We start from the raw sequence: 12,718 nt of genomic DNA on the forward strand, positions 1-12,718 counted from the left end.
CACTCCACACACATACACCACACACACACACACAGCACACACATACACACACACCACACACATACCACACACACAGCACACACACACAGCACACACACACAGCACACACATACCACACACACATACACACACACCACACACACAACACACACACACATACACCACACACACCACACACATACACAGCACACCACACACACACCACACAGCACACCACACACACCACCACACACAGACCACCACCACACACACACACCACCACCACACGTACAGGCACACACCACCACCACCACACACACACCACACACTAACACACACCACCACCACACACCACCACCACACACCACCACCACACGTACACACACCACACACTATACGAACACGCACACACACATACATTCGAACGCACGTCTTCATTTTTGCTTTCGTTTCGCCTGCCGGGCGAGCAGAGGAGAGGGCTGCTGATTGTGGCTGGGAGCGAGCGGGAGGTTCGGGGGGGTGGGGGTGGTGGTCACGCCGAGGATTGCTCCACCGAGTGTGGGGATGCCGAGGAGCTGAGTGGACAGCCTCCTTCGATCTTGCCCGTGAGGACGGGAGGACAGGAGAGGGCTTCGTAGTCTTCGTCATCATCATCATCAGCAGCATCATCATCAGCAGCAGCAGTATCGTCATCATCATCAGTCCCGTCTGTACGCACCGAAGCCCTGGAGGTGATTCTTTGGATGCTGCTCCGCTGGTCCGGATAGATGGAGTCTGTTCACTGACCGGTAGGTGTGTCCGCCACACACACACATACCACACACACAGCACACACACCACACACACATGTACACACCACACACAGCACACACATACAGCACACACACAGAACACACACAGCACATATACACACACCACACACATACACACCACACACACCACATACAGCACACACATACACCACACACACCACACAGCACACATACCACACAGCACACACACACCCCACACACACCACACACACACACACCACACAGCACACACACACCCCACACACACCACACACACCACACACACACACACAGCACACACACATACCACACACACACAGCACACACACATACCACACACACACACTACACAAACACAGCACACACACACACCACACACACCCCACACACACCACACACACACCACACACACCACACACACACAGCACACACACACAGCATACACACACACACCACACACACCCCACACACACATACACCAGACAGCACACACACAGCACACACACAGCACACCACACACAAATACACACATACCACACACACAGCACAAACACAGAACACACACACACACATACCACACACACACATACCACACACACACCACACACACATACATCACACACACACCACACACACATACACAGCACACACACCACAGCACACACACACACCACACACACATAGCACACACACAAACCACACACACAACACACACAGCACACACACATACCGCACACACATACCGCACACACACTCCACACACATACACCACACACACACACACAGCACACACATACACACACACCACACACATACCACACACACAGCACACACACACAGCACACACACACAGCACACACATACCACACACACATACACACACACCACACACACAACACACACACACATACACCACACACACCACACACATACACAGCACACCACACACACACCACACAGCACACCACACACACACATACAGCACACACACACATACACCACGCACACATACACCACATCACACACACCCCACCACACACACCTCACACATACACCACACACACACACACCACACACACATACCACACACACCCCACACACACAACACACACAACACACACACACACATACCACACAGCACACACATCATATACAGCACACACCACACACAAATACATACAACACACACACATACCACACAGCACACACACCACACACAGCACACACACCACATACAGCACACACCCACATACTGCACACACCATACACACAGCACACACACACCACACACACACAGCACGCACACCAACACAGCACACACCACACACACAACACACACATACCACACACACCGCACACACACAGCACACACACACCACACACAGCATACACACCCAGCAGACACACCACACACACACACACCACACACACTTAGATGATGGTGTATCTTGCGTTGAACAGGATCCCAATTGTTCAGATGAAGTGCTCTGGTCAATAACATCTGGTGGCCCGGCAGCATTTGCTACAACAAAGCCTGACTCTGCTGATAACCAGACCCAGACGGTCGCACACCGGTCCGGAGTTTTGATTACTTAAAGCAAATGCTACTGGATGACACCTGAGATGAGCAAGGTTGGCTACGTACGGCGCGAAAGAAGTTCAACGTGCATACATGGCATTGGTCCCGAGGGTCAAGGGGCCGATGAACTAAAACACGTGTTGTGTTTGCATGTGCAGAGACATGCCATGCGCTCTGTGCATGTGTGCCTTTACAGTAACACGTGTGTGTCACTTCTTCTGAGCTATAAGCCGTCATTCTGATGATGTTGACCGAATCGCATAAACATTGCATTCATAATAGAGTTTGTTTTGGGTTAGATCGCGCAAATTTCTAAATGTGTCGTTAAACCCGCCACCACCCGACACAGCCAACTAGTAAGGGTTGTCACGCAAACAGAACGTGGCCAATTCGTCACTCGTACAGCACTACACCGGTTGTGTTGGAGAACCAAGCCACAACATTTACAATCTGAGTACGACATTTCGCCAGTAATTACAACTAGCTTCATCAGGCGACAGCCAGACATTGCATTGTTGGGACCCTCCTTGCGAAGGAGTCTCGTATGGAACGTCGAACTTCTTTCGCACCGTACGTGGCCAACCGTGGGGTGGGGGTGCGGGGGAAGGACAATGAACGGAACGCACAAAAAAACAACAGCAAACCCCGAGTTTTGAGACTTGGCGAGGCTTTTCTGGTGTAAATAGATCGCTTTGCATTGTACGTTTATTTTGATTCCGTTGTATAGATTATTTTTTTTGTTTATAGAGAACGAGTACACAGGGTTCTCCTTAAGGAAAGCTGCGGGACTATTTAACGGCCGTTGGCTACGTACGGTGCGAAAGAAGTTCCACATATGTATACTGTACATACAATGCAAATGTAAAAATGAAAAAAAATTAGGCATAGGTGCACGTAAGCTCTCTAGCTACTGGATGGCGTGTTAGTCGTAACAGTGACATAAACACACGCACATCGAGATACAGCGACGTCTCTACTTACAAACACTCGACTTACGAATGTGCAGAGATACGAACAAACCTGTCCGTATGTCCAGTTGCTTGTTCAAAACCGAGAGTCGTAAGTTCAACCGCCGCGCAATAGATGCCGGTGGTGGCATCTACATCTGCAGAACGTGAAAACCCAGCGGCATCTACATCTACCGGAGATTATACAACTTTGAAAGCCATTCCCCGTGTTTAGTGTACACGCCGTACAAGACGTTTGGACTCGACGGGAGGGAAGTTGGGACTTACGAGCAAATCGACTTACGAACAGATCCTCTGGAACCTAACTGGTTCGTGAGTATCAGAGTCCCCGTAAAGGAGGGGAGTGGAGGTGCTGCGGTGTCGCGTTCTGCCCTCTGAACGAACCCGGTCAATTCAAGTCCCTGGCCACAGCTGATAGCAGTGGACGAGTGACAGACATCTGAACCGGTCCTGACCCGCTCACCTTTAGCAGGCCACACTGACCAGCATGGCGAACTATGATCGTCCTCGAACACGCAAGCTGTGGGGTATAGCCACAAGTTAAAAGTTCTTTGTGTTTTGAGTTGATCCTCTTTGAATGCAAAACATACCGTGACATCTTGTACAACGTAAGAATGTTGTGCTGAAGGCTAAAAGTTGTAGATTTTGGGGAGAAATTATTGATGTAATGTGGTCTACATGCAGGTGCTAGGAAGATTGTTACATCGCGTGATCACGAGTGATGGCAATGGCTTGGGAAGGCTATCATTCAGCAGTGGATTGACCATGGGCGAAGGTGATTTATGATATTCAAGATTAAGTGGTCGTGGTGTTAATCGATCTTACACAGAAGGTTTGCAAACTATGAAGAAAACACAATGTTTTTAAACGTTAACAGAATATTACTGGCCCCCTGGCTGAAGACTGGTTTATATATATAAAAAAAACCAAGAATTCCTTTATACAGTACAGTGTATCCAGGAAAGCTTCACTGAGTTGGTGCTATTTTTGCATGCAGGCAGGTCCTGCATTGGAATGTTTCGCCAATTCCATTGAGTCAGGGGGGGCATGTGGGAGAACATCTGAGTGCCCGTTGAGAACCGCACACCTATGAGAGGGCTCGGCACCCTGAGCTCCACGGAGATTGATTCAACGCAAACTCATGAATTACTCTCCGAATGGAAACCGTCGCTGTATTGCCGCCATCGACTGACCACTGCTGCACGGCATAGCCCAAACCTGTAGCACCTGGCATTCCCAGGCAGTCTCGCATTCAAATACAAACCAGAGTCTTCAAAGTGATTTTTGTGTTTAGTTTGTTGTCCTTCCCCCCGCACCTCCAATTAGCACGGTTAGCTACATACGAAAGAAGTTCAACATACGTGCATGCGTCTCTGTTGAGCTTCTGAGACCGGATGAGACGGGGTGCGTTTAAACTAAAATCTAAAGAAGATTGGAAACGCGCCGCACAAAATTAATTCGCTCTGGAAGAGAGAGAGAGAGAAGGACTCTGAGGCATGAGGAACCACGGACAATGTGCGTATAATGAACTTCTTTCACACCGTACGTAGCTAAACGTGCTAATTGGAGGTGCAGGAAGGCAGCAGCTAGGTGGCGACCTAACGCCAACCCCCCCCCCTCCAAGCTCTGCAGTCCTCTGTATATAGTAAAGTGTTTTCAGGCCAATTAATGAGTATACTCTTTGGTTCTCTCGGTAAAGTCACGTAGTTAGAAATAAAATAAACTACGTGACTTTACCGAAAGAACCAAAGAGTATGGATTCCTGCAGTCACGAAAGCTTCGAATCAAGATCGATTAATGAGTGCTTGCATGTGGGAGGAAACTGGAGCACCCAGAGAAACCCCACCTGTGCGAGGGGGCAACACTCTATCCTCGGGTGTGCCATCTCGACGGCACCCACAGAGAAGAGAGTTGCGCGGCATTTGTGCGATGCACCAACCCTGGCTGCGTCCACCGTGCTGGATTAGTACGGGCGTGCGCCACGCGAAATGAGGCAGTGTGGGCTCGACAAACCCTACCCGCGTTATCTCGTGTCACAGGATCAATGCGCCCCTGTAATGGCTTGCCTCGTTTCGGCGCTGTACAAGTTGTCATTGTTATTAACGACATCAATTTGGAACCCAGTTACAACTGCACAGTCATAGCGTTGGCGTCACAACCCTTTTAAAAATGGACTGCACTTCCGATGCGCGTTATCGCTGTCGTTTTATGTTCGCACAAAATATTGAGTTTTCAAAAATCCGATTGTAGATTTACATTCGGCAAACCTTGAGAACCTCCCAATGTAAACGCTCGTAGGCCCAGGTTCAACAACAAAAAGCTTCACAATATTGATTCCTGAAATGTAAGTAACGTTACAATTTAAGAGCAAATATAAAGTTGGATTTCAAATTTAGAGAGTTATTTGCATAGAAATGCCCCTTCTTTGTTTCCGATATTCCAAAGCGCCATAGCGAGTCAAACCCAGAATGAACTGTAAACACAACACGTGGACATTGTTCATTGCCCAGCAGCGATCTCCTTCAACATTTCAAGGTCTTTGCACGGCCTCGAGAAGCGCTGCCACACCACACCGCACCCAGTGCGGCCAGCCAGCCAGGCACACAGGTAGCCAAACCACGCTTGCCACCGCGGACACCCACGGCACCTGGCACCAGTTTACCTGGCACAAGTTTACCTGGCACAAGTCCCGGCTGAACTTCACTCGCGTGCCCAGATTCATCTACTGGCAGCGACCCATATATCGTAAACTCGAGTTTCTCATATCGACGCTACGATCGGGTATCGCTTCTGTTGAGCTTCAGATTTTGGGTCGGAATGCCTCCTCGTTGATGTGAAGTTCAAGGGCGACTTGCTTCGCCAGGCGAGGACGCAAGCGATCAAGGATCGTTTCGTTTTTGCGAGAGCGATCTGGGTCGTTGGTCGTGTGCGTAATATACGGACGTGCAGCGGTCTCCTGCGGTGTTTCAATTTGAAAGCAAAAATAAAGCTTCGTGACCCATTTCCCCCAAAGCCCACATCTCACATGCGTCATAACCGCCGCCAAATCGACCGATTTGTAGCAATAGGCTGCTGACCCTTAGGCCCCTTTAGAGCATACTGATTTTCAAAGCGGCTAATATCGCTGTATAACAAAAACCAATTATAACAACAAAAACAAAAAACCACTCCAATTTTTTTTTACTGACCCAATTTTGACTTCGAAAATTGTTACGAGGCAAAAGGGGGTTTTGGTAATGTCGGCAGCCAGCCTCTTAATTCGGTACGGCTTGGCGAGCGCGTGGAGCGAGATGCTGGCAGACAAGAGACGGCTGTGGTGTCATTTTAACCTCCGCGGCAATGAATGCGTTCGCATCCTACAAATGCGACCGACAAATGCGACCGAGCGTCACCAGAGCAGCAGTCGCGAGTCCCGAGGAGTCCGGCAAAAAACCTCCTAGCGATGGCTAGAGTCTCCCTCGGAGTCAAACTACGCACGGCGTTGGACGTGGCCCTCGCACCAACAATGACCGCTCAGATTTGTATCGGTTCTTCAACTGGTCACGGACATCACAATTGTCTCTGTCGTTTCGATTTAAAGCTTTCGTGACTGCAGGGATTCATCTTCTTCGTTCTTTCGGTAAAGTCACGTAGAATGCAAATAATAAAATAATAATAATAATAAAAAAATATAATAAAATAATTCTCACGACGTTTCGGCCACAACGCAAGCAGCCGTCCTCAGGTGGAGAACAGGTCTGTCGAGAAGACAGAGTCACAGCATTCACACTCTGTCTTCTCGACAGACCCGTTCTCCACCTGAGTACGGCTGCTTGCGTTGTGGCCGAAACGTCGTGAGAATTATTTTATTATGTTTAATTTTTATCATTTTATTATTTCCATTCTACGTGACTTTACCGAAAGAACCAAGAAAATGTCTCTGTCGTGTTTCGCGACATCCACCGCTGACATTTCCAGCCATTTGTGTGCGCCTTTCCCTGCGACAAGTCAATGCCCTCGGCTTGAACACAGACGACTAATGCTTGGCTCGCCGACGGATACACACGCTGCTGGAGGCTCTGTCGGCGACTCTTGGTTAGATTTCTCGAGGGTTGGCTATCGAAGCGGCTCGATGAGTGAGGTAGCTATCGAGTGTGCTGGCAGAGCAAGTGCACAGAGTGAGCGGCTGGGAGGGCAGGGGGGTCACCAAGCGTCGTAGATGCCGAGATGCCAGGCTATGAAGATGGGAGAATTTGGACAGGGGTTGGGGAGGGACGAGTTGGAACCCAATTTAATTCCTTGCTGTAGGGCCCATGTGAATCACGTTACACCAGCGGGGTATGTGAGAGCACGCAAAGCTGCCTGATGCTTGTTCTCGAATAAAGTCGACTGTAGATTTGAAGCTTTCGTGACTGCAAGGATTCATATTCTTAGGTTTTTTTTATTTCGGTAAAGTCACGTAGGTAAATTTCTTTTTAAAATTTTAAATTAATAAAAGTAAAATTAAAATAAAATATTTTTTAAAATGTAACTTTTATTAATTTCAATTTAATTTTATTTTACCTACGTGACTTTACCGAAAAAAAACCAACCTAAGAATATAAAGTCGACTGCTCTAATCGCACACCCGACCTACACCCGGAGCCGTCGCACGTCCAGATATCACATCACGTGTTATTACAGTTCCACCAGCTCCGATGTTAATCTCACAGCATCGCTGCCAGGCTTTGCATGCCAATTGTTAGCGGTGCTTCTTTATCTCCCGGGCACACCAGACACGGCGTTTCCCAGATTATTTGAGCTACGTTTAAGTTTTCTGGCCTTTTTAGCTACAACATTATTGCAATTGACATCACTCACTCCTTAGACAATCATGACCAGCTGTATATACGATTGTGATTGTTGGTACATTAAAACATGTACGTGATCAAGTTAACTCTGTCTCTTGTAATGACAATAGTAGTTATAGCGCGGTGTGTCATTGCGAAATTGAATATTTGAGGGGGAACTGGTGATAATCGTGAGTGATAGGGATTTGATGCGAATGTAAACTCTCACTTTGGCCAAAGGCCCATGGCACTGTGGCTTCAGCAGTTACTGTAGAGAAGAAAATCAGAGCTTAATTTTTGTTTGCCGGGTCTGTCTGGGTCAATGTCTGGGAAAATATATCCACACCCAACACACCGCATCCACCGTACCTCTCACTGTGGCTGTAGCTACTATTCATGTGCCTATTCCAGTCTACCAGGAACCCACAATGTCCAATGTGAAAGTAAAGCCTCTGACGAGGTTCGTAATGATGTCACCAACCCGTAATTGGCATCAGATTTCAAGTTGCTTTGAGTTGATGATAAGACTTGTGTTTGTGCATTGTTCGCTGAGAAGCCGGGTTTAAATCCGGATCTCAGCCACCCGCGATTAAAATCTGAGTCTCAAGCGTAAGCGAGTTGATGGTATCAGACCGGTTATCAGTGACTGCATCAAAACACACATTACCTTAAATTTGGTTTGTCACGTAAATTTTGCTACGTTTCCAGCTCCGAGAATTGGAAAAAATTATGTAATTTTTGCTATGCGACAATCTCATAGCAGAGCGTGTTAGAAGGTGCGCCCCCTACTGTGTAAAGGATAAAAAAGGCCACTTCAAGGCAATTTTCAGATGTCCGATGCATTTATGTCAGTGTTCACTAATTTACAGGAGGGGGCCACTTTTTGCCGATAAGACATCAATGTTGCGAGGTCGCCACACATTTGAAACCATTGGGGTTCGACAGCACGACGACGATGATGGTGGTGGGGTGTTTTCACATTTGTGTGTTGTCAGGGCGGCACGTCAGGGGCCACACAAAAGGCCACCAGGGACCGCCAGTGGCCCCTGGGCCTTGCAATGAAGAACACTGATGTATGTTGAACTTCTTTGGCACCGTACGTTGTAGTACAGAGTTAGACTGATGGCCTTAATCTAAGTTGTCTTATGGTTGTTGTTGTTGTTTGACTTGCATCCCACTGGGATTTTTGCACACAGCGTTGGTGTGCGGTGTTTTTTTCTGCAATATTTTGCTGTCTTTTCTTTGATTTTCTGTTTGCACTTAGTCACATATTCACTTTAAGATGTTTTTTGTTCATGTTTTTGTTTTTTGTTTGTTGCGGTTGCACCCGGTTCAAGAGCCGAATGGCTCACAGGGCTATACCTAATACATGAACTTGAACTTGAACCAGAGGTGCGGGCGAAGGACAACAAACTAAACACAAAAAGCAGTCATAACGAAATTCGTATTCAATTTGAAATGTATATGAAAAATGCCTATCGCGGTCCGTTTGGCACACCGTTCTGTCAGATCTCCAAACGGATCCTTTACCTCACCCCGTGGTGCTTCTATGGTACAATCGTCATATATTGTAGTGGGTGGCGGGGGGAAGAGAGCCGTGTTTGATATTGTTTTTTCACAAGGTCACATCTTGCGAACTTTGATTTAGCGGCGTGATAGATTTCACGCTCGGCTTGTCGGGAATTCATTTGTGTGTCAAATACCTCCTTGTGCTTGTCATTGCCGTGTGTGTGTGTATATTTACATGACTCGCCCATTAACGGCCGCCTTTCAACAGGGACAATGAATAACGTTTTTGGTCGCGGCCCTTCAGGCTGGAGAAAAAGATTGGCCTCTTTTTTTAAAATTTAAATCTTGCAATTGTAAGGCATTGAAAAAGGTGAAATGCTTGGAATTGGGATTTGTTAACTTGTGCACCACTGGCAAGGAAATTCCACGATTTGTGTACCTCATGTATGTATGTACTGTACCTTGTCATGTATGTATGCTGGGTGGCCCAAAAGTCAGGACACATAGGGTAATTACATCTATTTTAATACTGGCAATAAAACACTTTAATTGTGTATTCTTTAAATTAATATTGTATCTATTATTATTCATGTCTATTTATCTTCTTCCTGTGGGGTCTCCTCAAATCCATATTACGTGTGTAATATGTGTTTATGTAACGATGTAAATATATTTAACAGTGTACATCCAGTTGTATAGTAGTGCAGCGGTTAGCGTGCCTTTGTACGAACCTGGAGTTCGATTTCCACTCACAAGCCAACACCAGTGACGATTATTTGAACCATTTCTGGGCCTCCCATAGGTCGACTCAACCTCAAACGAGTACCTGGTGTGGTATGCAATACATTGCAACACAAGCAATCATCATCAGGTGTGAAATCCACAGCAAAAAAATGTCACACCTGATGATAATTGCTTGTGTTGCAGTCGAAACGTCGTGAGAATTTGTATTGTTTGATATTTATATTACTTTATTATTTCCCTTCTACGTGACTTTACCGAAAGAACCAAGAATATAGTAATAATAATGATACAAATTACGTACAGCCCTGTGTCAATCCACTGCTGGACGAAGGCCTCCGCACATTGCGTTGACTTACGGGAGCCAGAGGTCGCAACCGGGTACCCGATACCCGTACCCTACCCGATACCCGGCTACCCGTACCCAGCCGGATACGGGTACGGGTACCCGTTTGCGACCCTGGTGCGGCCGGGTACGGGTACGGGTAGACCGTGAGTCACTGGTGAGTAACTGTTTGTCACTCATTTCGCAACGTCTTGAATTGTGAGGAGAGTCTCACAATTCAAGTTCCTAGAATCAACCCACCCGCGCCTGCAACATGGCTTCATCCCAGAGGTCGGGTACGGGTAGGGTACGGGTACGGCCGGGTACGGGTACCCATTTGCGACCCTGGTGCGGCCGGGTACGGGTAAGGAATCAAAACCCGTTTGCGACCTCTGACGGGAGCTTGGTTTGACCGTAGTTCCCGCTGGGCATTGTGGGGGTTGGAGTGGAGGGTCTCGTTTATTTAAACTGAGAAAGTCGTCGCTGCTCATTACCAGTCAACTGGCAGGTGTTAAGAATTATTCGTCGCTTGATATCATACAAAAAATGGAAAATTGTCATTTCGTTTTTCACCCTGTCGTTGTACAGATTACTTAAATCTTAAATACAGTACTTTGACATGTAAGACCGAGCGAGGGAGTTCATTCAAAGGAACCGTCAATTTAACTATTTTAATACGTGTGGCGTTACCGTCAAAGCACGCTGCAGTCAACGGGTGACTTTTTTGAATAATGAACCAAAAGCCTCGAACTTTGGTCTGTGTTTGTTTTAACGTTTTTGTATTGAGCCAAAAATAGAGATGTTTTTGTTGCCTTTCAGCCCAATGTTTTATGATAATCATTAACGTATCTGGGCTCGCTGGTCGAGTCCTCGGATGGGTTTTTTTGGCCCGAGCATTTTGAATTCGGCAGGACGTTTGTTTCAAAACGAGTCGGAAAAATTCCAACACTCGTGGGAGATGGAGCGATGAATTCCGGCTCGCACGTGTACGTTCGTCAGATCGTTGCGTCCCGGATGCCACGGCAGAGGGCTTTTGGGAGGGCCTTCACCCAACCGTGGATTGATCAAGGCTGATGATGACGATGACGACCAGCATGGTGAAGTATGGTCAAATAACCCCCCACGGCCTCCACGGTGTAGCGTAGGTCCTCAGCCAGCAGTGGAGTTTGCAGACGGGCCGTGTACATGTGCATGCGCTAGATATATTTACAAATGCAATATTCGAACGTTTTATGCAATCGCCCTAATCCAGAGAGGAGAGACAGCGGGCAGCCAGACTGACTGGCTCGGTGGCACTTTCATGAATGCTCAAAGTGGTGCTCTAATTTGAAATGCGGAGGCCGTCTTCCTTGCAAATTTACATCTGAAGCAAATGACCGTCGCAAACCACGCACGCGAACATTAAAAACAACAACAACAAAAATGGTGCGAAACGCAGCGCGGAGACTCGAGGGGACAAACGCGACCGACGGAAAAAACGCAGCACGACCCACGCAGGGAGCGCCTGGACATGAGCCGAAAGTCTCGGGGATGATGATGACAATAATACCACTACGTTGATTATGAATAATACCACTACGACTACTAATGGTGGCACGAATAATGGTTACAATTTATACAACGGTATAGCATTTTATTGCGAGATGAATAGCAGCGGTGGTGATGTTGTCGGAGTGAGCAACACTTTTGTAAAGCTGCTGCCGCTGCTGCCGCCGCTACAGTCGATCGATGATTGATGCTTTGGAGCACAAACGCAAAGAGAGCGTGTTGTGCTTTAGCGAAGAGATATTTCCTCGTACAGTGAGTTACGCCTGGAGACGCACGGAGAGGATGGAGACGGTGGTGCTGGTTGCTGGTGGTACGTTAGTTGCGATTGTAGCAGTTACGTCTCGTGGTGAGATGGATCGTGGTGGTGGTGGTGGTGACAGTGATGACGGTGGGTGGATTGTCGCGTGATGATGGTGGTAGTCGTGGTGGCGTTGATGGTATTGGTGATGCGTGGTGGTAGTGATTATGAC

At 47.5% G+C, this 12,718-nt stretch overlaps 1 protein-coding gene across 1 annotated transcript in view; it reads left to right on the forward strand.

Moving 5' to 3' along the window:
- Positions 1–217: 217 nt before the first annotated feature.
- Positions 218–12,718, forward strand: part of LOC144719418 (protein-tyrosine sulfotransferase 1-like) — a 44,815-nt gene continuing 32,314 nt past the window's right edge. The window contains exon 1 of the mRNA XM_078595316.1: positions 218–767. The gene's annotated coding sequence lies outside the window, so the exon portion shown is untranslated. The remainder of the gene's footprint in view (positions 768–12,718) is intronic.

This window comes from Lampetra planeri, chromosome 6 (assembly GCF_965212315.1).
Source record: "Lampetra planeri chromosome 6, kcLamPlan1.2.h2, whole genome shotgun sequence".
In the NCBI taxonomy this organism is placed as follows: Eukaryota; Metazoa; Chordata; class Hyperoartia; order Petromyzontiformes; family Petromyzontidae; genus Lampetra; species Lampetra planeri.